The sequence below is a fragment of the Meleagris gallopavo genome, chromosome 2 (assembly GCF_000146605.3).
Source record: "Meleagris gallopavo isolate NT-WF06-2002-E0010 breed Aviagen turkey brand Nicholas breeding stock chromosome 2, Turkey_5.1, whole genome shotgun sequence".
NCBI lineage: Eukaryota > Metazoa > Chordata > Aves > Galliformes > Phasianidae > Meleagris > Meleagris gallopavo.
The window spans coordinates 89076443-89100746 of NC_015012.2; the positions used below are offsets into that span (position 1 = coordinate 89076443).

At 35.7% G+C, this 24304-nt stretch overlaps 2 long non-coding RNA genes across 2 annotated transcripts in view; both read left to right on the plus strand.

Annotated features, from left to right (window-relative positions):
* Window positions 1-24304, plus strand: part of LOC109366264 — a 38489-nt gene that overhangs the window by 9128 nt on the left and 5057 nt on the right. The gene's annotated exons all lie outside the window — the stretch shown is intronic.
* Window positions 17809-20835, plus strand: LOC109366263. The gene is made up of 3 exons (XR_004158988.1): window positions 17809-17920; window positions 18309-18368; window positions 18869-20835. It is a non-coding gene; the product is annotated as an uncharacterized LOC109366263 (long non-coding RNA).

Genomic DNA, 24304 nt, shown 5'->3' on the forward strand with positions numbered 1-24304 from the left:
GAGGTTCTGAATGTGAAGAAAATAAAATACATGTGCTATATTTAAGTACAGTATTTAAAACTTTCAAATTTTTAAAGCAGTTATACATTTTTAAGAGTTTTAAGAGTTTAAGATAAATAACTTAAATAATTACAAATAACATTAATATTTGTTTTTTGGCACAGCAAAGGGGACAGCAAAGAACCTTTTTTAAAACAGTTGACTTTATCTTACAGATTTTCCCACTCTATTTCATGTTATATTTCCAGGTTAAAAACAAACAAACAAACAAACAATAAACCAAACACAGATCATAAAATACTGTTTTATGTGTTCTTATATGGGAGAAAACCATGAGACGAGGAAGCAGAAATTCATGATTTCTGAGGCTGTTGAACCTGAAATACAGAATAAGATCATTGTTATAACGCTGACAACATAGCATGGAATTGTATTTGAGCATCAAATTAATGGTGAGATTCCTAAAAAATCTGGAATATTGTAGCTAAAAATGGCAGTGGAGCTGATGATAAAGACTGCCACCATTTGTCCTTTGGATAAATGTATTTCCAGCTCATGATCTTGCCACGCTTTGCTTCTATAAATGGTTTCTTTTTAAAAAGATAGCTTCATATGTCTTCTTCATTCTGAAAAGGAGCCACTGCATTATACGATTACACAGTCATGGTCTCCACTTCTGTGTGCTCTTGATTTTTATCATCCATCACATATTCTGTCCAGCCTGAGAAAATCCATTCTGAGTGAAGAAGGGGGAGAGAGTACTGTGAGGAGAGAAGTGTTAAACTTTGCGGTGTATTACTGCTTAAAATATTAAAATATTTAAAATATTCAAAAACTGACCAAGCGTATCTTTTTGTGTGACACGTTATTTATTGATAAGGATTGTATGTATTCTCCATCACCAGTAAAACAGCTGAAATGGAGGAAATAAAAAAAAACAACAAATTCTTTGTTATGAGATTTGGAACCTGGGTGGCAGTGGGCAATAATCACTCCAAACAAGTAACAATCATACTTTATGACTTGTTTGTTGGTTTTATCCCCTCTGCTTCATTTCAGATTTACAAGAATTTGCAAAGCAATTATTAACTGGCTGGTTCCAGCATGCGTCAAGGGGTTTACACTGAAAAAGCTTGCATGAGATAATTTCCATTTTGTTCCCTATTTACAACGTCTCTTGAATTTGTTTTATGATGTATTGTTGTTTATAAGGCCTAATTTATTGCAGCAGTGAATATCAGAATTGCATTACAGGACTGGAAGCAGTAGAACCTAACAGTTTTATTTATACCAAATCAAGGATGTTATAAACTATTTAAATGAGTTTTCACATTGCTTATGAATTTTGTTAAACTTAAGTGAAATATTGCCCTTAGAAATTACATTGATTGTCTGTGTCAATAAGATGAAAGGACATTTTCATACCATATCTGTAAGTTGTAATGGGACTGAATTTTAAAATAAGTGCACACTAATCATAACAACAGAAAAAACAGTTGTGGAATAGAGCAGAAGAAAGAAAAAAGAGAATAAACATTTACTTAACTTATGCAAGGTTATAATGAACAAATACCTCCAGTTTCATTTGGGTTAATTAGTTTTTCATCTTGCCCAAAAACAGCATTGAAATTTTTACTTTTTAAGGTTTCACCTCAAATTTGGAGGTAGAAAACAGTTGCCAGTTTATACTGGTTCTTCCAAATGTGAATACATTTCTAAGTCAGAAGCAGCTCAGCCTCAGGTGGTGTTTTGGGATCACTCCAAGTGGCATTTAAATGTATGATTTAACCCAGGATGTCTGCAGCCTTCAGTTGTTCAGTGACTGACAAGCTGCTAAAGCCGAGCTGCTTCATTTACTGTCTGCTGCTTTCATTTCACAAATGGCTTGCAGTCTGTGTGGGAGCCACATTCAGGGCTTTGCTACCTGGTGAATAAGATTAATTTTGCAACTGACTTTGCTGGATCTTTTGTCTTTTATGCAGAGTGCTGGCTTTTGGGGATGTGAGGAGACCTTACTAATGTCAACTATAGATTATGCTCTGTTGTTTGATATGTTGAAAGAGCAAAGGGGATTGGAGTTTTGAAACTTAACTCCTCTGTGTAATATATATATATATATTGGTTTTTTTGCAACATAATAAGAAGAAAGACCACAATATGCTTCTTAAAATCTATCTTATAGGGTAAAGAACACATTTATTCTGACTTTAACATAAATTATGTTAGCCAGCATTAAAGTGTAAAGTACAAACAGTAGGGACTAGAGGTTTTTTTTATTATTATTATCTTTCTCATAACAATTAAATTCCTTACAAAGTTGCATGGTTCCAGAAGCTATGGCTTTCAGAATAGCAGAATTTTAAGACTTTAAATGGTAATATCTTGATCACTTCGTGTTTCTTTGTATTTGCAAATAGAGTAAGAAACATTCTCAGATTTCTCCACCAGTGAAATAGCCTTAAGCAGAGAGCTTCAGGGAGTGGAAGGCAGGAGGGCACTGTGGCAGAAGGCTACAGTGGAAAGGGTAGCTCTGGGACAGCTGGGGTAGAAGCTGGATTCAGAGCTCTCAGACATGGTGGGAACCTCAGAGCTGAGCTCTCAGGCATGTCCAGGTTTCAGGTATAAAAAGAGCTGGGGTTACCCTCTGACTCCAGTCATCCTCTCTGTAGATTAGATAAGTGACGTTGATCTTGATGATTTCCAGCAGTTCCTTCCAACCTTAGTCATTCTGAGACAGGTTTCTTCTCTACACCTCTATGTGCTTTTTGTGAATACTAGAAGTGCAAGAGGTCTAAGTGCAGAAATGGCTCTCACAATTAACAAGGCCACTCTGATGTCTTAGCTTGTTAGTAAACCACATTTTTAATCCAGCTGATGCACCACGCTTACAGATTACTGGAGTTGCTGTCACTGGATGCTTCAACTTGTTGTTACAGAATAGTTTAATCCCTTCTTTACCAAAATGCAGTAAAAATATTCCCTATTACAAGGAATTGTATGCCATTCTTTTGCATTTAAATTTTAGTATCTGATATTATTTTTCCCCAGATACAGATCTTTTGTTATTCTTAGCAGTAAAATTAACTTTCATCTAGACACAGTCCTGGGCAAGCTTTTCTAGGTGCCTTTGCTTGAGATGACCTCCAGAGGTGCTTTCCAACTTCAGCCATTCTGTAAACTTAACCCACAGATAGATGTATTTTGCATATTCACCTCTGTGGCCACAGATATAATAGAATCCTTTAGTACCTGACAGTCAACAAGTTCTGATTCCAAACTGCATGAGATGTAGGTCTGGGTAAGGACCCACTGATATTGTGTCCCATTCTGAAGGGATGGGATCCAGGGTCAGCAAATTAAAAAGAGAAATGTTTAAAATAGCCAATTATGGAGGAGGAGTAGCCTAGAAGATTTTTGTGCTCTGCTGATTTTATTAATTGCTGTTAAAAATTTCCTCATCACTAATGAGCAATGAAACACTGCATAATTTGTATTAGATATGACTATATCATTCTGCTTTAACACACTAATATAGAACATATATATATATATTTAACAAATTAATATTTCCATATATTAAAGGCTATATGATCCTTAGGATGTTTAGGATTTCTATGCTTCATAAGGTGCAAATTTTTTTCTGACAATCATTTCTACCCCTGTAAGCAGTACATTTCTATTTGCCACAGTTAGCATCCCTTGAGACAAGGACGGAAGCTGATATTGATCATTCATTTCACAGATGAGTGCTCTGTGATAGTGAGCTATTATGTAGAGGATAGTTTGCAGCTGGTGTGCCATGACTACTTCAAAAAGATTGTTTACAAATGTGTGGTCAGATGATCAGAAATTTAACCAATTATCGCTTAAGAGCTGATGTTCAATTTATTTGGCTGCATGCATTTTCCTAGCTTATTATACCCGCTTTAAATTGATGCACCTTGGCAGTGCTCAAGGGCTGGGAATAAACGTGGTCTTTTAATGCAGTTCAGTTGATGGATGATTTCTTGTGATCAACTGTCTGTACATTTTGGCATTTTCTGGGTATGTTTATCATATCAGACCCATCACAGTGTTCAGGGTGAGCTGCAGTCTGCTCCCTGAGTGCTGGCTAGGCTCTGAGGACACACAAATGCTGAGCTGCTCAGGGAGGCAGTTCTCAGCACCTGCAGAAGCAGAGCTCCATGTTTCTCTATGCTTTAATAAAGGACGTTCTTTCTGCTTTTAGAGAGCAGGTGAGTGCAGGATTTTATGTTATCATTGGGAATTCCAAGCTTCCTTGTAGAAGCTTAAATCTCTTACTGAATAATTAACTTATAGAACCATAGACTCATAGAATGGCCTGGGTTGAAAAGGACCACAATGCTCATCTAGTTTCAACCCCCTTGCTGTGTGCAGGGTCACCAACCACCAGACCAGAGTGCCCAGAGCCACAACCAGCCTGGCATCCAGTCTTACTTGATACCATTGATTACAATAATTTTCTTACCAGTAATTTAAGAAAAATAAGCATTCTCACTGATCCAGCTTCCAGCATCAGCTCTTCAGTCTTCCTAAATAGAGATGAAAAGTTATGGAGAAAAAAGTGCCTTTCGTAAAACAAGAGGCTACTAATTTTGTGCTAAAGTTATTCACATCAAGAATTAGTACAAAAAGAATGAGATCTGAGGGCATTTGAAAATAGACTCTGATACTGGTTTGTTTCAGTGGGAAAAATTAAATATTGAAGTACTTTAATCCCTTGAAGGCATATCTTTTTCTAATGCTTCGAAAGAAATTGTTTTACATCCAGCATATATTTCCTGTGTATATACAGGAACTCATAGGTACTACAGTCCAAAGTTGCTGATTGTCTGCTATGCCATGTAGTGCTAACTGTATTACTGTATACAACATAAACTAATAATACAATGGTTTGGCTTTTATAACAAGTGTACAGAAATATGAGACATTTATTTTGCTCATTTTTACTAGTCATCTAAATTCCTTCTGTGCTGCAGTACAGTATGAAATCTCTACATACCATTTCACACTCTGTGGTTTTATAATCTTACTTTTGTTTCTAAATAAGCTATATTATTGCTTCTTATTTCCAGTCTTTTTGTCCTACCTCAGATATTTCTGTAACTATGATAGTGAACAGTGGTACAGTTCCAATCCAAAAAATAGACATCTTTTTTAGTTTTAAAAGTAAATAATTTATACGTGCACATTCTACAAATGTACTTGCATATGAACTACAGCAATTATTTAAAACTATGATAAGGAAGTTATTTGAGTGGCTGTCTCAGCTGTGCTGGGAGCTCTGTTTTCCCACTGTGCAACATTTCTTATCAATTTTATACAAAAGTTGTGCTAATCAAGGAAAGAAATTTTCAGAGATTCTGTTGAAGCTAAAATGTTGTATAGCACTTTACCTCTTAACATTTTTCTTCACTAAAAATTGCCCATACCAAATTGAATCATTATAAATGTGTTCAGATACAGGTGTACTCAAGAGAGATGTAAAGACTTGTGGGCAGTAGCAGTTGACTTTTTACAAATAGTGGAGTTTTTCTGAACACAGTACAAGTTGCTCTGGCAGTACGCTGAGCAGCACTGAAGCAGCACTGAAACAGCATAATTTAGATCACTTATTTTAATTTCGACAAGAATAAACATAAAGCTATCCCTCAAAGTGAAGGTTTAAGGAGAGAGACATACACTAGACTTACACAGATGGCATTTTTAACTGAAAATCAAACTCCATTCTCTCTCAGCTCACTTTTTATATGCTCAGTAATGCACAGTGTAGTCTGCTGATATTATTTCTGCTGTGAAATGGAGAGCAAAACAAAGAGCGTGCAATTCCTCACATATCTGAGAGAACAAATGCTAAGTGCCCTCTGCACAAACAGCTCTAAAAGTGGGCTGTCTGTTGGCCTACAGCAGACCCCTTTCAGCTGAGGCTAAGCTCCACAGCTGCCTTGGGCGATTCAGTGACTTTACCACCTCATATCTGCTTCAAGAGCTGTTGCTCCTAAGTGGATTAAAGCCTTTTTTGATATGCTGGAGACATATTTAGTCTGTGAAAGCAATCCCTAGGTGGTCTTGCTCTGACACACAGAGGAATCAACTTAAAAGTCATGTTGGTGCTGCTGGAGCTGGCTCTCTGCTTTGCCTTCCAGATTAACTGGAAGCGTAATCCTGACTGGGGCTTTCACACCAACAATTAATCTCAGCATTTTACTGAGAAATACGTGTAGTTTAAAGACGTCTTTATGATGCACGTGGTGAGTCTGTACTCTTAAGCAATTGTGTGGGATTGTATTTTTCCTTACTGAAGTTAGGGTGCTGTTTTTTCACCAGTGACAGATCAGAAGCTATGGTTTGGATCTTAGTAAAATAAAAGTCATGCAAAGAATTTTGAATCCCACAGTACTACTCCTGCTGTACTACTCCCGGTTTCTCAACAGAAGAGTTACCTAGGTCTATAACACTCAGAAAGTACTTTGGCTTGGCATCACAAATTAAACTCGCTTCAGAGGAACCCCCAGCACCACAAACCAATCTATCATTCAATTTTAGAATTTGGTGGGGGCATAAATTTGACCAATCTCATCAATAGCATTAAAGATCAGATATTTGATACAGTGAAGAGCCTGCATTTTCATGGCCTGTAAATAAAATTACATCTAGTTCTATATAAAAGTAGGCATGAAAAATGTATCTAAAACACTTGTTTTTTTCATGCAAGGAATAACTTTGTAATAGTGACAAAAAATGAGGTGAGAGACAGCATTGGGTGTTGCCAACATGTATACTAGTCTCATTTTTTAGCCTTCAGTAAGAGGGAAGAAAAGGAAAATACTGAGGAAATGGGACTGGAAGCAAAAAGATAGGAATTCTTTATTTAGGCTCTTTCAAGGAAGTTGTTTATTTCTTGTATCACGCTGCTTTACCTCCATTTAACTTTTTCAGTAAAACACTGGGATCTTTGAGACTTATTTATTTTGTGGAGGTAGACACATATAATTAATTTCTTTTCCTACTTTAATATTAATTGAAGAAGCATACTGCAAATGCTACCTAGGAAATCTGTTAATTTTTCTTGGTTGGATCCATTTTGTGATTTTGTGGTGTGTTTTCATTATTATTGTTATTATTTTTCTTCCTTTAGTGGAAGGTGGAGGAGGAAGGTTTTGGTGACATTTTAAAGTCTTTTTTTAAATAAATATGTAGAAAAGGTCAGCATAGCCAATTCTGATGATGCCTAGTTGTGGTTGCTTGAGAAAGCATAAAAGGAAAAGCACAAATACAGAGTAATCTTTCCCCTGTTGTGTATTTCCAGCTCTCAGCAGTCAAAAATTAAATCTTTGCAAAGCTACATTTACATCAACTTGCTTTCTGCTCTGTGGTAGGTTTGTTTACTACTCTTTGAGCTTGTCAATTCATTTTTTGAACCTTAGTTAAGTTTATGGCTTCATAAGAGATGATGTGGCAGTGAGTTTGACTGTCTAATTATGCACAGTGCATAAAATAAATAAGTAAATAAAAGACCACTTCCTCTTGTTATTTAAGACAACCTTAATACTTTATGCGTGCCCTCATCTTCACGCAGTTAAAAGCAATAGTCTTGCACTATTCATCTCACTTACATTCCTCTGGATTTGTTTCTTTTCTGTGCTCCTGATCTTTTCATGCACTGAAGCTGCAATGTACTTCATATCATCCCTGCAACAAACCTCTGACAATCCTTTGCACTTGTTTCAGAATATTCCTTAGCCCACTCCTTCTTTTTTGTAGGGATGGAATGGCCAAGAAGGCACGCAATAGCTTCATCTCACTGGTGAAGAAGCAACATGCTTCTGATGTGGATCTTGTGATATTTTTCATTTCAGTATCAAGCTTTGTGTCATTACTGTCTGCTATTCTTCTTCCTTCCACTGATCTGATATTCTCAGAATGCCATTTGTAAAAAATCTGTGGCATCTGTCTTGAATAATAGTAACTAATTTAAAGCTTTATATTTTTGGTGCTATAATGCCTATCAATACTTAGCTTTAATTGTGGTCATTATTTTGTCATAAAATGCATTACTTTGCATTTATAAATACTCATTTTTTCTGTCATTTTCATTCAATATAATGAGATCTTTCGTCAAATGTTTGCAGTAACCTTTAGATTTTATTGCCCTGAATAACTTTGAACTAAATGCTGTCAGTTCACTGAGGTTTTTTTTTAGATAATTTATGGATACGATGAGCAAAACAGATTATTTTGAAACACCCCAATACAGTCTTCCGCTCTGAAAAAAAAACAAACAAAACAATAAAATAAAATAAAACAACCCAGCTATTCCTAATACTCTTCCTCTCATAATCAATTAGGAAATCATTAAGCAACGTGGTGATCTCTCCTGCCTTTTGACAACTCCAGCAATTGCTGATAATCATCTGTGGAGTTCCTTTTAAAATGGTGTCTCATGCTCATGCTAAATCATACACCTCAGAAATAGTATGAAGGGTAATGATACATTAACCCATAGGTGTTTTCCTGATGTTTTAGAACATTGGAAGTTGTCTTAAGTGCAAGAGAAAAATATGACAAAATGTTAGGATGAGATATTTTAAAACAAAAGTTTAAATATCCAGTTCTAATAGAAAAAGTCATTGGTTGTGAAGAGCCTGCAGAAAAACAATAACTTTAGTTTAATGAGTTTTTCAGTTCAGCCACAGTGATGAAGTGAAGGCAAGATGTTTTAAATATTATACAAATATTAGGGAAACTTGCAGAAGACAGATTAATACCAATTAAAACTGGTAAAATAAAAACTGCATGCTTAATTGAATTTGGAGTTGTGAAAGATATATATGGTGAATAATGCAGTGATAGTACATGTAAGTTCAAGTAACATCAGAAGTAAGAACTATCCTAAAAAATAGATAAACTTCAGTGGTGGTAACTATATAATTAACATTAATGATTCAGAAAAGGCAGATTTTTTCCACAAATAACCCTTTCATAGATGGAAAAAATGTTGAATGATATATTTGCATTTTACAGGAATTATGTAATACTTTGCAGTTTTCTAGAACAATAATGCTATTTTTAAGAAAACCCTTTAAGGAAAAAAAGATAAAATAAGGAATACTAGGGAAAAGATCTTTGAGTGCTGATCTGCTATGTGCACCAGAGCTAATGAAGACTGATTTCTAAAGGCTTTGTTTCTTGCATTGAAATTTTTGAGGTCAGGTAATATGTTCTCTGAAACTTCTGCGTGTTTCAGACACTAACAACTTCATTCATTTGTACATTTTTTTGGTTAAGCCTTAATCTTATATTGTTGTTTGCGCTTTAATAAAGGCATTGACAGTTTCTCACTTTTCTGGATGACCATTCCATGAAACTGGACAGGACTCTCTGCTTTAGAACTACTAGATATCTATCAGATATAGCTGGAATAGACGAATGAGTAAAAAATTAATTGGATTAGAAAGGCAAGCAGTTGAAAAAAAAAAGTGTGAAAAAAAATCTTGCAGTAGCAGAATGATCCAAGTAATTATGTGGTGACCAACCTGTCACTAGTCTTTCACAGAACTATAGGGAAAAATTGCAAATAATAAAAAAGTTAAAAGGTATTTAACCTTTGGTTTTATATGTGTATATTTGTCAACAAAATCTGCTTTTTCATAATCATTGAGAAAGTTCGGTGATAAAATCATGTTAGGCATTTAATTTAGTGACATCTGACGTTCTTGTAAAAATCCATCATTTGTACAGTGTAAGTAACGAGGCTAAAAATTCCTTGTTAATAAGAAAACTTTTCTAAATAGGTGTGACTGTAGCAATTTTTTAATGGATTTGATATTTCAAATTGTCAACCATGGTTTCTGTATCTAATCTTGAAGATGGAGATCTGCTTCTTAGTATTAGGCTTCAGCATATTCCTCTCTCAACAAAGCAGGGTGAGATCTTCAGAGGGGTACAGGTGTTGCAATGCTCAGAACTAATACTAAATAGATTAATTCCCGTGTCCATGCCTCAAAGTGAATCCGATAGCCATAGCCTGTTTACACTAATAAGGAAAACACATACTGAGAACTAGGATGCATCTTATATCCTGCTTCCCAGCCAAGTTTAGTCATTTTGTAAACAACTCCTTAAACTTTCTTAGTCTACACACCTCCAGATTAACTACACACACACCAAAGTAAGCTTGAAACTCAACAAGGATTTTACCAAGAGATGACTCATTCTGTGGATCTGCCCATTGTCGATTGACTACAAAAGGAATCCACCAGTGACATAAATTTAAACAAAATGAAAGTCTTATTTGGTCATTGTTTTTATTATTTACTTTACATGTCTGATGCTTTTGAGAAATAGATTAAATAGTGCTTTGTTCTAAAGACAGTATTTCGAAGTGGACTTAATCTAGTCATAAATGCCTGGTCTGTGGGGTTTCCTTGGGTGACAAACATGCTTGGGCCACCAAGTTAAAACAGATGGGAAAAAGCAATCAAGAGGTGCGGAATAACAGTAGATGTAACAGATTTATGAAGCAAGAGCTATTATCTCAGAAGAACTAAGAAAATCTCCTCAATATAAAAAGGCATTTGCATGTTAACATGGTGCTAAGTAACAGGATGGGCGTTATCTGTACCCAGTCATTATCCTTAAATTGGTCAGCTGGAAATCAGCGAAAGGAACCAGTGTTAAAAAGAATAAGGATTTTGTTCTGATTTTAATTGAGATTTCTGCCTATAAATACACAGAAAGATAGATTGTACCTTCAGTATTGGCTGGTCTACACTTCTCTGGGTATCTTTTTTTGAAAAACAGTTAATAGATTTTTGTCAATTTGTAAAGACGAGTTGCTTCCAAGGTAGAAGCTTGCGTATCAAACCATGTACAAGTACAGTTAAAACAGAGGTTGTATAAAGCTCTAAAAATTATTTTGTGCGGTGGGAATCCTGGCAGTCTGCTTCACTGTGGCATTTGCAGTGTACTGCAGTGATTAACATCATAAAACGTTGTGAGTTCCAGATATGCTATTGCATACCTGCATACCTGTATGAAAATGTGTTTTTCCCCTCTCTGTCTCTCACAGAGTGTGAATGTATTGCAGTATGTTTAAATAGCTCTTTGCTTTAGTTCAGTTAATCAGTTGTTGATCATAGCTCAATTATTTCTATGATCAGAAATCCTGTTTTCTTCTGCGCACTAAAATGCAGTTTGCCTTTTTGGCTGCCACCGCACACTGCTGGATTTGAGAAGACAGTGAAGAGAAAGAAAAAGATGTGAAAGAAGTGAACTAAGCAAATTATATAATAAAAATATTGAACAGAAATTAATAGTGGATAAACAATGGACAGAAAAAGTAAAGAATCAAAGGACTATAATTGTGACTGATTTTGCCTTTATTTGTAGGAAAAAGATGCAAAGTGAAAGCTATGAATTTTTTGTGTGTGTCTCAATGTGTATTTTTTTGATACTAGTTGCTTTAACTGCAGGGGGTAACATAAGAATCAGCTGCAGGCTCTGCACACCCGGCAAAGATGAATGATCACAATACAGTGAATAAAAATGATACGCATAAATTCTTATTTGGCTACTAAATTGTGAAAAATTACACAAAAACAATTATTTTGCTTCCGAGTCTGGGAGCGTTACCCTTAAAGTTTACTACCTGATAGGACAGGTAGTAATGACAAGCAAGCAAATGTGACTGGCATCTAAGACTGCTTTGATTAAAGTAGGTGATTTTTGCATTAAATCTGGGAGAAATTTGCTACAGTTAATCTGATTTTTGCCTAGTATAATCTTTATTTGGCAGCTTAAGTCTCTACACATGTTTATCTGAGCCCTGCAACTTTGGGAGCTCTGATTCCCATTCGGACTCTACCCATGTAATAAGTGACAGAGAAGAGAAACTATGGAAGTTAGGTACAACATTGCATTATACATAAAAGTAGAAGGAAGTAAGGATGGAATTGTAAGAGAGTGAGAGCTCTGAATACATTGAGTCCTTGCGTATAGTTAGGAAGATAGCACCGATATAAAATACCCAACACAGGCAGCAAACAAACGTGAGGGAAAATAAAGAAAAAAAATAAAAAGAAATATTTCCAATCAGTGCTAAGTAGAGTAGACATTTGAGAACTAGAAATAATTATACGGAATGCAGTAAAAAAATCTTCTTTTGAATTTGTGCATTCAGCAGTATATAATCCTAAAATTAATTACAGAAAAATAATAGAAAGTAGTTAGGTAAAATAATACAAGAGACACAGTTGTAAAAGAAGGAAGAACTCTGAAGAGGAAAAGTCCTATCTATATAGAGAGATGAGACATGTTTAAGATGTAGAACAATGGAGAAAGCAAAAATAGTAAGATAAGAGAAGGACAGGAAAGTAAACAAAAGTGAAGAAAATTAAACTATCTTGAAAAAAAAATGAGTAACAGCAGCAAGATGTGATCTATGCTTGTAACATCTATGAAAAATACAAGTGTTACAGATTGTTTAATTTTGAAAGAGAATTAGCTTTTAAATCAAGTGTAGCATAAAGATTTATAATTCTTCTAGTTATTAATGAATTTATAAATTTTTGAAAAAAACATAATTGTTTATATCCATTTTATATTTGCCATTTTCATTATGATGAAAGCATTTCATATGAGAGTGTGACAGCTGGTAAACTCCACATAAAAATTACACATTACCATTAATATATCAAGCATTGCGTGTTCTTTCTCTCAAAGACAAATTTTGATGAATTATTACAGCACATACATGCTTATAACAGAATAATAACAGATTACATTTCATTGAGATTGACAGATCAAATACGATGCAATTCCACATTTAAGTTTTTGCCATCAAAAATAAAGCATCTTAAAATATCACAATGTTTGTAAAGGTCTTGTGAGAAGGAAAGCACTATGACGTGACCTTTTGATAAATGTTGGCTGAGAAATTATTGGCCAAAGGTGTAAAATATCAGACAAATTGGAGAAAAATCCACAAAACAACAGGTTTCTTTTCCTGGACATCAGTATTAAATGGAATCAGATCAGTTTTGTTCTAAATAAAATTCTGTAGCGAAGTCAGATTATTTCATGAAAAATTAGATTGGAATTTAGTATTCAATAAAGTTTAATCTGAGAAAAAAAAAGTCAGTCTTGTGCAAAAAGCTAGAAGCTAGAAAACAAACCTGAAGTTTATTCACCACAATGCTATTAACTAATTTCTTTTGCAGCAACTCATCTCATAATCTCAGAACTTTCAAAAATTAACATCAACTTGTGAATGGTAATTGGAAATTTGGATGAGGAACTGCTCGTTATTGGCCAAGAGTGGTTAACCACAGAAGATTTACTGAAAAAATAATATTTTATTGAAGAATGGTGCTAGTCTTGTGAACGTACATTTATATATAGAATTGCACACAGATGTGAGGTCTCCTGCAAAATTACACAAAGTCCCATGAGCTGATTTGAGCTAATGCAACTATTTTATATTCCAGGACAAAACTGTGGAGTGTGTGCAGACTTAGCCATTACAGATGCACTAATTACTCTGACTTAGGTCATAATCAGGTCATAATTATCCACTCCAGAGTACTTCTGTTGACAATCTGGGCGTATATATATGGGATTAAGTACATACAAGTATGTCCTTAAAAATCATCATTGTAATTATACCAGGTTGGTAATAACAGAACCATAATTTAAGGATATAATCACCACGTAAGTGTTCAGTGCCAAGATCCATTCCAGGAAAAAAATGTGAATCTGATAGGTAAGCAGTTGTTTAAGAACTTGGAGAAATGATCAAGAATTTTCACAGATGAAGCCATTTAGAAAAATCAGACAATTTATTTGTTTTGCTCTAGTGTAAAGCTTATGAATGAAAAGGCAGATTTTAGGGAGCTATCAGGCTTTAGTTATAGCCACCGTTCTGCAGGGAAGTTTCACATTTTATGCTATTGCTCTTCTGTCTTTTTCAAAGTACACAACACTTGTAGCCCTGAGTGCAAGATCAGAGGTAGCTAAGAAAACATGATCTGAAAAGTGATGATGCTGTAACCTGGTAAAAATGGCACATGCCTTAAGAATTTCTAACTTAGAGGTAGAACAGCCTTACCAAGGCAGTTTCTGCATTTTATCTGACGACACTTAAACAAGTTCAATCTATGTGCAGTCCTGGCAATAAGGAGCAGAGCCTGTGGCTTTGTTTTCAGAGAGGCAAGGCAAGGCAGACTCTGCTCATACTTGCCAGAAGAAAGGAGAACACAGCAGAATACAGTTGCTGCAGAATCCTTGTTTGGAATTAGGTCTGCTGCAATACTCTAAGGTAAGTAATTAAGAAAAATAATATGATAAAAAGACCTTAGTAACATTGCAGCTTACCTTGGTTTGGAGAATGAGACGGACCTCTCATCAGGTCAGTAAAGAACTTGGGAGTTCATATACTTCTCCTTGTCAGTCTCTTCAGACTCTCATTTGGAAATGTTTACATCCTGGGAATGACAGATTGAATTATAGAATGGCTTGTGTTGGAAAGAGACCTCAAGGATATCAGCTTCCAACTCTCCTGCCACTGGTAGTGTTGACAGACACTAGATCAAGTACTAGATCAGATTGCCCAGGACCTCATCCAACCTGGCCTTAAACATCTCTATGGGGCATCCACAACCTCTCAGGGCAACCTGTTCCAGAGACCTCACCACTCACTAACACACTCACCCAACATCCAATCTAAATCTTCCCTTCCTTTAATTTAAAACCATTCCCCCATCTACTTGTGTAAAAAGTTGATTTCCCTAATGCTTATAAACTGTTTATAAATATTGGAAGGCTGCAGTGAGGTCTCCCCACAGCCTTCTCTTTTCCAGGCTGAAAGATAGGCTCAGTTCCTTTGGCCTATCTTCACTGGAGAGGTGCTTCAGCCTTTTGACTATCTTCATGGTCCTCCTCTGGACCCTCTGCAAAAGTTCCACGTGTTTACTGTGTTGGGACCACAGACCAGGCTGCAGTACTCTAGCTGGGGCCTCACAAGAGCAAAGTAGAGGTGGACAGTCACCTCCCTCACCCTGCTGGCCACCCTTCTTCCAATGGAACCCAGGATTGGCCTTCCAGGCTGCAAGCACACACTCTTAAAACGAGGCTGGCTCGTTTTAAGTTTTTCATCAACCAGGACCCCTAAGTCCTTCTCAGCAACCAATTCCTTATTCACTGAATAGTCCACCCTTCAAATCCATATCTCTCCAATTTAGAGATAAGTATATGTTAGGGGACCATGTCAAGGGCCTTTTGGAAATCCAGGTAGATGACATCAGTTGCCTTCCCTTTGTCCACTGATGTTGTCACTCCATCATAGACAGCCACCAGATTGGTCAGGCATGACCTTCCCTTGGTGAAGTCATGCTGGCTGTCTCAACATGTCTTCTAGGAGGATCTGTACCATTATATTCCCAGGCTTAATTGCAGGGTGTTCCCGGGATTGACTACAAGGTGTTATTTAATTTAATTGAATTTAATTTGTTTTCTTTATTCTTTTTTGTGTATATTTACTCTTATCCTGGTTCTCCATAGCCATCTTTTTTTTTGGATTAAAGGGAGTATTTGAATAGTGTATCTCAAACTATATTCTCACTGTATTTTGGAACAGCAAGAGATAAGGGTTATTTTGTCTCTCAACATATACTTAAAATATGGCAAAATCGGGGATCTATTTTGATAATTTCTTCATGCTTTTAATGAGTTGCACTCAAAGTAGCAGTCAGCAGTACTAACAACAGATCTATAGATCAAGACAAGATCCCCTGCAAGTCTTTTCATATTTCATGGCTAACTTTTAGTGAAAAATTACTAATTGAATTAAAATCAGAGAAGCAATGTATTTTCTTCAAGGTTAAGTTAGAAAAGATTGTGCCTGACATTGCCATAAAGCATTGATGTTAATAAAAAGCACTTTTTTTGCCTCATTACTTTAATAGGGTTTACTTAGGTATATTCCCCTCTTGTAAAATTGCTAGTTGAATTTATACATTCTAGGGCCATAAATATAAATTAATGAACAACGGAACAATCTCTCTTCCAGTTGAAAAGTATGATTTGGAGATTATATCCTCAGGAGATTTCTGAGTGCTGTTAATGACATTTCATGTTCATTAAATTAATGTTCTGGATTTAGGAGCAGGCTTCTACACTTCCTGAAAAGGACTGTGGGAAAAAAAATAGGGTGCCTTATAGGAAAGGAAGTATAAACTCTATTCCATTTCCCCCACACCATTTTTTTCCCCTGTACTAGTCTGTACAGTTCTTTTTTCAAAAGGCTTATATTTTGAACTGGAAGAGCCATACAGTGGCATCCTAACCCATTAGCTCGAGTTGTAGGACTGCACATACCGAATAAACTTAGGAAACATGTTCTAGAAAATTGCAGAATTGTCCAAGTTATGCAAATGTCCCAAAGAACTGAATAATGTGAAAATATTGTTTCTCTTCATATTTAAAGTTGTAGATATTTAAAAATTGTATATCAGCAGCAGGGTGTTAGTCAAATAACAGGTGAAGACCATCTTCTTAACTGAATTCTAACCTTAATTAAATATTGAAAATTGATTCTTAATAAATATTATTTCATTATTTTTTAGCATAATAAATACACCTTGCAGTGCACTAGTTTTTCAATATTTGATGATTGCTTTATAGTTTTTTCTCTTGACTCTTCATTGTTAGATCACAAGCTACAGGAAAATACAAATTTTATGGACAAGCTTGCTAACATGATTAAGTGCTGTTTTGTTTTGTTTTAATTTTAAACAAGTAAAAAAAAAAAAGTAGAAATTTATTTTTTACCTACTTAGTGCACCTTTGTGTTTCTGTGTGTATATATGTCTGTCAGAAAATTTGAAATTGGAAAATTTCAAACTGGAAGAGTACAGACATCAAAAATATTGTCTACAGGCTATGTGAAAATTGGTTTATTGGTCAAGAAAACCCTCAAAATGGTACCCTTAGGAAAAAAAAATGAATTTTTTTTCATTTTTTTCAAAACCAACATTTGTGCATTTTAGCTTTCCAAATACCATCATGCAGTATTAATTTCTCATGGTGTCTTAAGAGCCAAATAGTTACAGAATCATAGTATCATTTGAGTTGAAAAGGACTTTTAAAGGCTACCTAGTCCAGCTCCCCTGGAATGAACAGGGACACCACAGCTAGATGAGGTTGTTCAGAGCCCTGTCCAGCCTGACCTTGGACATCTTCAGGGAAGGGGCATTGTATGGGATCTGTTGAGTCCTGGCCTGAACCACTGATTGATCACCAGAGAGAGGACCCAGTCAGCCATGGGAGCACAGGTGAAGGCAATTCACCTATGTGACTGGAAGGCTTGGCTACACCTCTCTTAGACCTCATTTAAAGGCTGACTGCCACTAGGGAAGCATTTTTTTCTGAAGATCTCTTGTTGGTGAAGCTTTCTCCTGCAAACCTAGAATCTTCTGATACAGGTGGGCAATCTTCTTCCCTTTGTTTATAGCACCTCTCTATTGTGCTAGTCTTTCTGTCATCACACCTTTCCTATTGTATGATCTGTCCAATTGCTACAGGCATCCACTACTTCTCTAGGCAACCTTTTCCAGTGCCTCACCACCCTTACTGTAAAAAAAAAATAAAAAATGTGTTCCTTATATCCAGTCTAACACTCTGCTTTTTAGTTTGAAATCATTTCCCTTTGTCCTTTCCAGTAGACCCCACTAAGGATTCTGGTCCTTTTTTTCTTATATCTCCCCTTTAGACACTGAAAGGCTGCTCCCAGGTCATCTCAGAGCCTTCTCTTCTTCAGGCTGAACAGCTCTAGCTCTCTCAGCCTGTTCTGTAGGAGAGGTGTTCTATCCCTTGGATTTTCATGACCTTGGTCAAGGAACTGGTATGCTTATGGTACAGAAGAGAACTGCAAAGGGGGGTGGTCTGATGGCTTGGAGGGGTCTAAAGTAATGCTCCCTGTGCGTCTAGGGAAAGTGGTAAATTGGAGATCCTGGGGCCAAGGATGTGGGAACATTACCTTGGGACTCTTGTGGTGAAGTTCTTCAGATAGAAGTCAAAAAGATAGATTTATATCAGCAGCGTGCCAAGGGGGAGCAAAGCAAGACAGGGCTTACACTTCCTCAGCTTGAGGGAGAAAATGTTTGATTAACTATGCATGTGAATGAAGATTATTGTTTTTTATCTTAAGGCAAAATGATTGTTAATGGGAAATGCAATTTGTACTAGGAGTAACTCTCATAATTTTTTTTTATTTTTCTATATTTTTCCAGTATTAAAACCTGATGGCTGAGAAAAAAATTGGTAATATTCCACCACTATGGAAAAACTTGGTAATTTGTGTCCTTACTTTGAAATTAAATATAAACTTGAAAAACTTCGCACTGTCACATTTTTTAAAAGTCTGGTGATGATGATGAGCTCTTAAAGAGAGGAAACTTGTGACCAATGCTTAATATGTACACGGTGGCATTGAAACCACTATTTTTACTGGTTTTGGACCTGTAGAGGTCTTTTGAGGAAAGAAAGGTTGTTATTAGCCTTTGAGCCTCACAGATCACTTAGCTGCCTGCAGGCATACCAATTAAGTGGAATTATCATCCCAATTAACCATTGTCCCTTGCCAGTCAAAACTCATTTGGTTTAATTTGGCTCCCTAGGAAATGTCCCAATTAACCAGATTTCCTAATTATCTGTGTCCTGATTAAGTGAAGTGTACTAATAAGCCACGTTAATAAAAGAGCACTTGTGTTGCTTAAATCATTTTCCAAAGTTTTGGTTTATGTGTAACATTCTCAGAAAAAGAATGGCCCAACTTGGGTTTTTATTTTAGCAATTACAGACTCAAAAGACAATTGGACCTCTGGCATCAGTAATTAAAGCAGGAATTGCCAAGAAAGTGTTATCTGCAAAGGCAACAAAGGTATTTGTATTTTGTGTTTCTACCTGAGTATTTCATTCTGATGTGATGCAGCCATAAGGTTAGTTTAGTTGGTAAAAACTGTAATTACTTCTTGATTTCATAAGGTCTTTACAGTATCATGTGAGCTAGGAGACCAATGGTTTTTTATATCTTTGGTCACATAATTAGCCATAGAATGTGTCTAAAAAGTGTGGTCTTCTACCGCTTGAAATGCACTTAGAGTATGTTCAGTCCATAGTCATGCTCTTTGCTTCAAGGCATGCTTTAGTTTGTTGGCAGGTGATGCCTTGGTTTCCCCATGCTTGTGGCCTGTTAGTAAATATGAAACTGAAATTCTTTCTAGTAATGTGACTAATACTTCACCTCACATAAATATGTTAGAATGTGTTGTCATTGGACATGCATGACGAAATGAAGAATCTACAGTATTTTATTCATATGCTTAGATTATTATATTGTGTACAATATATTGCCTTTATCTTGTGTACATGAGTTTACTAAATTTTAATGTGATGATTTTCATCCAAGCATCTCAGATCATGAATGTACAGAAACCTTTTGAGAAAGAGTTGAATATTCTGTAGAATAGAATTCCTCTATGGTTTTCTTTTAATTGAGGAGTAAGAGAGTATTCAGTTTTGCACCCAGACATTTCTTGTGCCTTGGTGTAACATCTGAATGACTTGCCTGAATTTTCCTTCACTTCATTGCCAAAATAATCCAATGCCCTTACTGACCACAATTACACTCCCTGACTAGCTCAACTTGAGCTCCAAATTGAACAAACCTGTTACTACAAGGTGCTTAAATTCTGAACAGATGATCGCAGTGTGCTATCTGATTTGGCACAGGTGTGACCTCAGTCTGCCAGCATGCAAGTACACCTAAATGGAGCTTTTCAGTTATACGTGGGTTTTTGTAGTCTGTAATGTTGTTCACTTTTGATACAAAAAGCAGGTTTCCAGATAGTTCCTGGACCTAGTATATAAGCCATTGATGACTTTCCTTCTTGCTTGACTATAATGGATATCAAGGATTGGCTGGCAGAACTGAGCTCACCTATATTTTTGGAGGAACTCTGCTACTCAGTAACTTGAAGTATTCCTTTTTTTTTTTTATTTTTTTGAATGAATTGTCGTTAGAATCTTCTTTTATGACAATCTGACCATGATCAGGATGAGTCAAGCCAGGATGAGGAGCACTGTACATATACAAGAATCAAGCCCCACACTAACAGGAGCAGAATACCTAGCACTCCTAGGTGCTAGAAATACAACATACAGCAAAGAGATGTTATTGTGCAAAAATGATAACCAAAACTATCAAGAAGTAAAGAGGCATGCACAAAAAAAAGATAAAAGCCTGCTTTATCTTTTCTGGGTGGCGTAGGTATCTCTATTTATGTTTTAATCAGATAAAAGCAATAGTGAAAGAGGAAAGAAAATGTCATTGGCTTGATTGCTTTCACAGTTTTTACTGTGGGAGATATTAAAAACATTAACAATAGATGGTATCATAAGAGGCTTCTGATAACTTATAATTCTCTCGAGCCAGCTGGGAATGAAAAGCTTGAAAATGTTTCCCAAGTGAAAAATTTATCTGTCAGAATGAAATTTTCATTTTCTGTCTCTTATGCTGTGACTCTTCTATCAGACTCACTTGGGATGTACTGAGTAAGGCAATATTTAAAAAAATAAAATAATAATTCTCTAGAGTGCTCATCCAGCACTGTCATGTAATTTGAAAACAGCTGAACTGCATTCTTGTCCTTCTCTCCATGCTAAGATGCAATATTTTCATTCATGTTTGTTGTTGAGGTTTCACAGCTTAAGAAATCTGCCTAAATATTTAACTTCCTTGGAAGTCAGCACTCTTTGATTAAGGATTAAAGACTGCAAGTATATTAGATGTGTTAGGTGGGGGGGGGAAAAAAAAAACACAAAACACATTCTTAGGTATTCATTATTGCGGAAAGCAAACGTAGATTGTCAACACTTGTTATTCCTACTACCTTTAAGATTTCTGAATAAAATTATATTAACATTTATATTTAAAAGAAACAACATTATTTTCACTAGTTAATAAAAACAAAAAATAATTGTAGAGGGAAAATACATCACTATCCAGAGACTACTTACTGATTCATTTGGATTTTAGAAGACTGCATATTTTGGATAGAGATGAGCTATGATACTGCAGTAACCATGAACAAAGTTGAAATTAGTTGTTGATTCATACATTTGAAATACATGAAGCTCCTACTGAGGCAAAGAAAGCATTCAGTACCTCAGCATTTTCTCTGTTCTTTGTAACCAGGTCCCCTGTCTTGTTCAGCACTTTTCCCTAGTTTTCTTTTTGTACTTCTTGTTGTCCCTGAAAACCCTGGCCAGATTCAATTCAATTTGTATTTGACTTTTTTTGCTCTATCTATGGATGCTCAGACAGTGTCTCTGTATTCCTTCCAGCTTATTGTCTGTGGTTCCACCCTCTATATGCTTCCTTCTTGTGTTTGAGTTTGGCCAAGTTTCTTCTTGTTCAGCTCTCCAGCCCTTGTGGCATTTTTTTACTGGTGGGTTTTTTAAGTTGTTCCTGTGGTTGGCTGGTTTGTTTGTTTTTTGTTTGTTTGTTTTAATCTTAGAAATTCTTGATTATGCATAATGCAGATAGAAAAAAGTAATGCTATCTGATATTGTCTTTATTATCATTCTCAAAAGTGAGGGATTGACATTCAACAGATACTTTGCTGGATTATTTTCATGCACGAAGCAAAATAGGATTTTTTTTGTTGACTGGATGTGTTTTGTAGTTATATTGATGACAAGGATTAACGATGTGAATACCAAAGGATAAAATGACCAAACCCAGAATTTCAGCAATGAATCCTCCTATGATTATGCAGGTATCCATATCCTTGTAGATATATTGACTTCAAGAAAACCATGCAGAGCACTTCAAAAAATATTTATTTCTTTTAGCTCTGAACATAATGTTGCTAAAAGGAGGGGAAAAAAAAACTGATTATTGTCTTTCTGTTGAGATCCACAGCAATCTTAACTGTTGCTAGTACAGGGGAGGTATATAAATGCAGTATATTGCGTTTTTTTTATGTATTTTTTTCTCTCTTCTTTAACTGCTCTATAAGTCGTTAGTGTACACCAGTGTTCAAAGTTTGCTCTTCTGAGTATTGCAGCTGCCAAGTCCTGTACTAATGGCAAAAATTCAAGGGAAGTAGCAGAGAAGCTACTTCAAGTATAAGAATGTAATAGTTAGAATGGAAATTTCTGAAAGCGTTAAAGAAGAGTTCCGTCACACTAAAAAGAAAGCCTGGTAGAAATTGTCAATAACAAAACACTCATCATGAGAACTAATATGATAACTATCTCTTTATGGGATTTAGAGGTGGAAGAGAGTGTACTGTGTTCTATATCCCCTGTCAATACTTACTTGGTCTTATTTAAAAAAAATAAATCTGTACTTTATAAAAGAGCAATTAAAAACAGTATATGAAAAGATGAAAGTTAGAGGAAATTATTTATTCTTCTGAACTCTAGCTTTTGGGACAGTTGTTGCATTTAAATAACAATTATATTTAATTTAAAAGAAAATACTGCTAGTTTCAGCTACAAGCAGTACTGCTTTGAATTGTTATCAGAATTGTGACAGGAGTTTAGTAGAGTTGTTTATGATAACTCCATATTATAGCAATTGATTATGGTTTAAACCCGTTGTAATCTACCAGTACTATCTGCCTCCACATGTTCCTGTGGAAACAAGTTCCACTGTGTGCCTGTGGTGTAAAATATTTTCCTTCACTGCAGCACAGCCAACAGGTCAAAAGAGGTGATTCTCATGCTATATTTAATATTGGTGCAGCCTCACCTCTTGAGTATTGTGTGCGTAAGAAGGACACAAAACTAAACCAGGGAGATTCAGACTGGATATCAGGAAACACTTATTTACCATGATGGTAGTCAAATATGGGAACAGGCTACCTGGTGAAGCAGTTCATACCCAGTGCTTGACAGTTGAGGAGAAGTATGGACAAAGCCTTAATGCTCCAACTTCTGGTTAGTCCTGAAATGGTCAAGCAGTTGAAGTTGATGATCTTTGGAAATCCCTTCAAACTGAACTGCTCTGCTCTTCTCTACCTGACTTGACTCTACCCTTTTCTATTCCATTCTACTCTCTTAAATGAACTGCCCTTGATGCGTGCTTTTTTGTAGTTGTTTTGTCTTTAGCAAGGCAGCTGCAAAGCAGCAGGGAGATGTATGCTTCTTTGTTCAGTTCATCAATTGTCAAAGCATTCGTGGTTTTATAAACCTCAGTCTTATCTCCCCCAGTATCTTATGTTCCCAGTGCCAAGACAAGAGGAGGCATTGGAGGCAGACTGGAATGCAAGAAGTTGTAAACATCAGGAAGCACTTCTCTCTATTATATCCTTTAACCTCCAGAATTATACATCTTGCACATAACTTTATCTTCATACATTTTGAGATGTGTGAACCAGGAATTGACTTAGGTACAGGAAACCTTTTCCATGATACTTAAAGCTTTGTTTGGGGTATTAAGGTCAGTATTTTCACTCCTGTGGAGCACTTAGTCTGAGGTGCTCTGGTAATATCATTGACCAAGAATTCAATATTAAGTATTTTGAGAAGACTGTTAATTGTAGTATGTCTCTTGTTAACTTTGGTTTCAATTCTGATTGCTGCATTACCTAGGTCAAGCTCTGGGAATCTTAGTTTGGAAACTGAAACCACTAAGAATAAAAGCTGGCATAGCTAACTTGCCCAACTTAACTAGTCTGTCTACCCAGCAATTCCTTTTCTCATTATTGGTGCATTTTCTAACTTGTGTAGCAGATAAAACAATGTTTCCACAAGCAGTGTTTTTTCAGTATGCTACGTGTCTTGGAGCACTATTAAATCTACACAGAGGCTGAAAAGAGTTCCAAAAAAAAAAAAAAGCATTTATTTTACACTAAGGACATATCAAAGTTAAACTAAAACATCAATTTTCAGACTATCACAGAAATATATGCATAAGAATATGGGCTAATTCTTTTCCTGTGTCTCAGTTGTAACAAAAAAAAAAGTCTGGAGAAATTAAAACAGAATTAGTTAGTATAGAGGTATACATTAAAAGTCTAATTTTGCTTTTTTGATTTAATATTGTACTTCATTGAATATACTTTAATAATTATCAAAACTATTGGGACTGCCACAAAATTCTTACACTTACCATTTAAAACTTCTGAGAACATACAGAAGTCACCCCATTATCTGTTTAGTTATTTACATTACTGGTATCTACAAAATCCCTCTGGGGGAAGTTAAATCAAGTAAT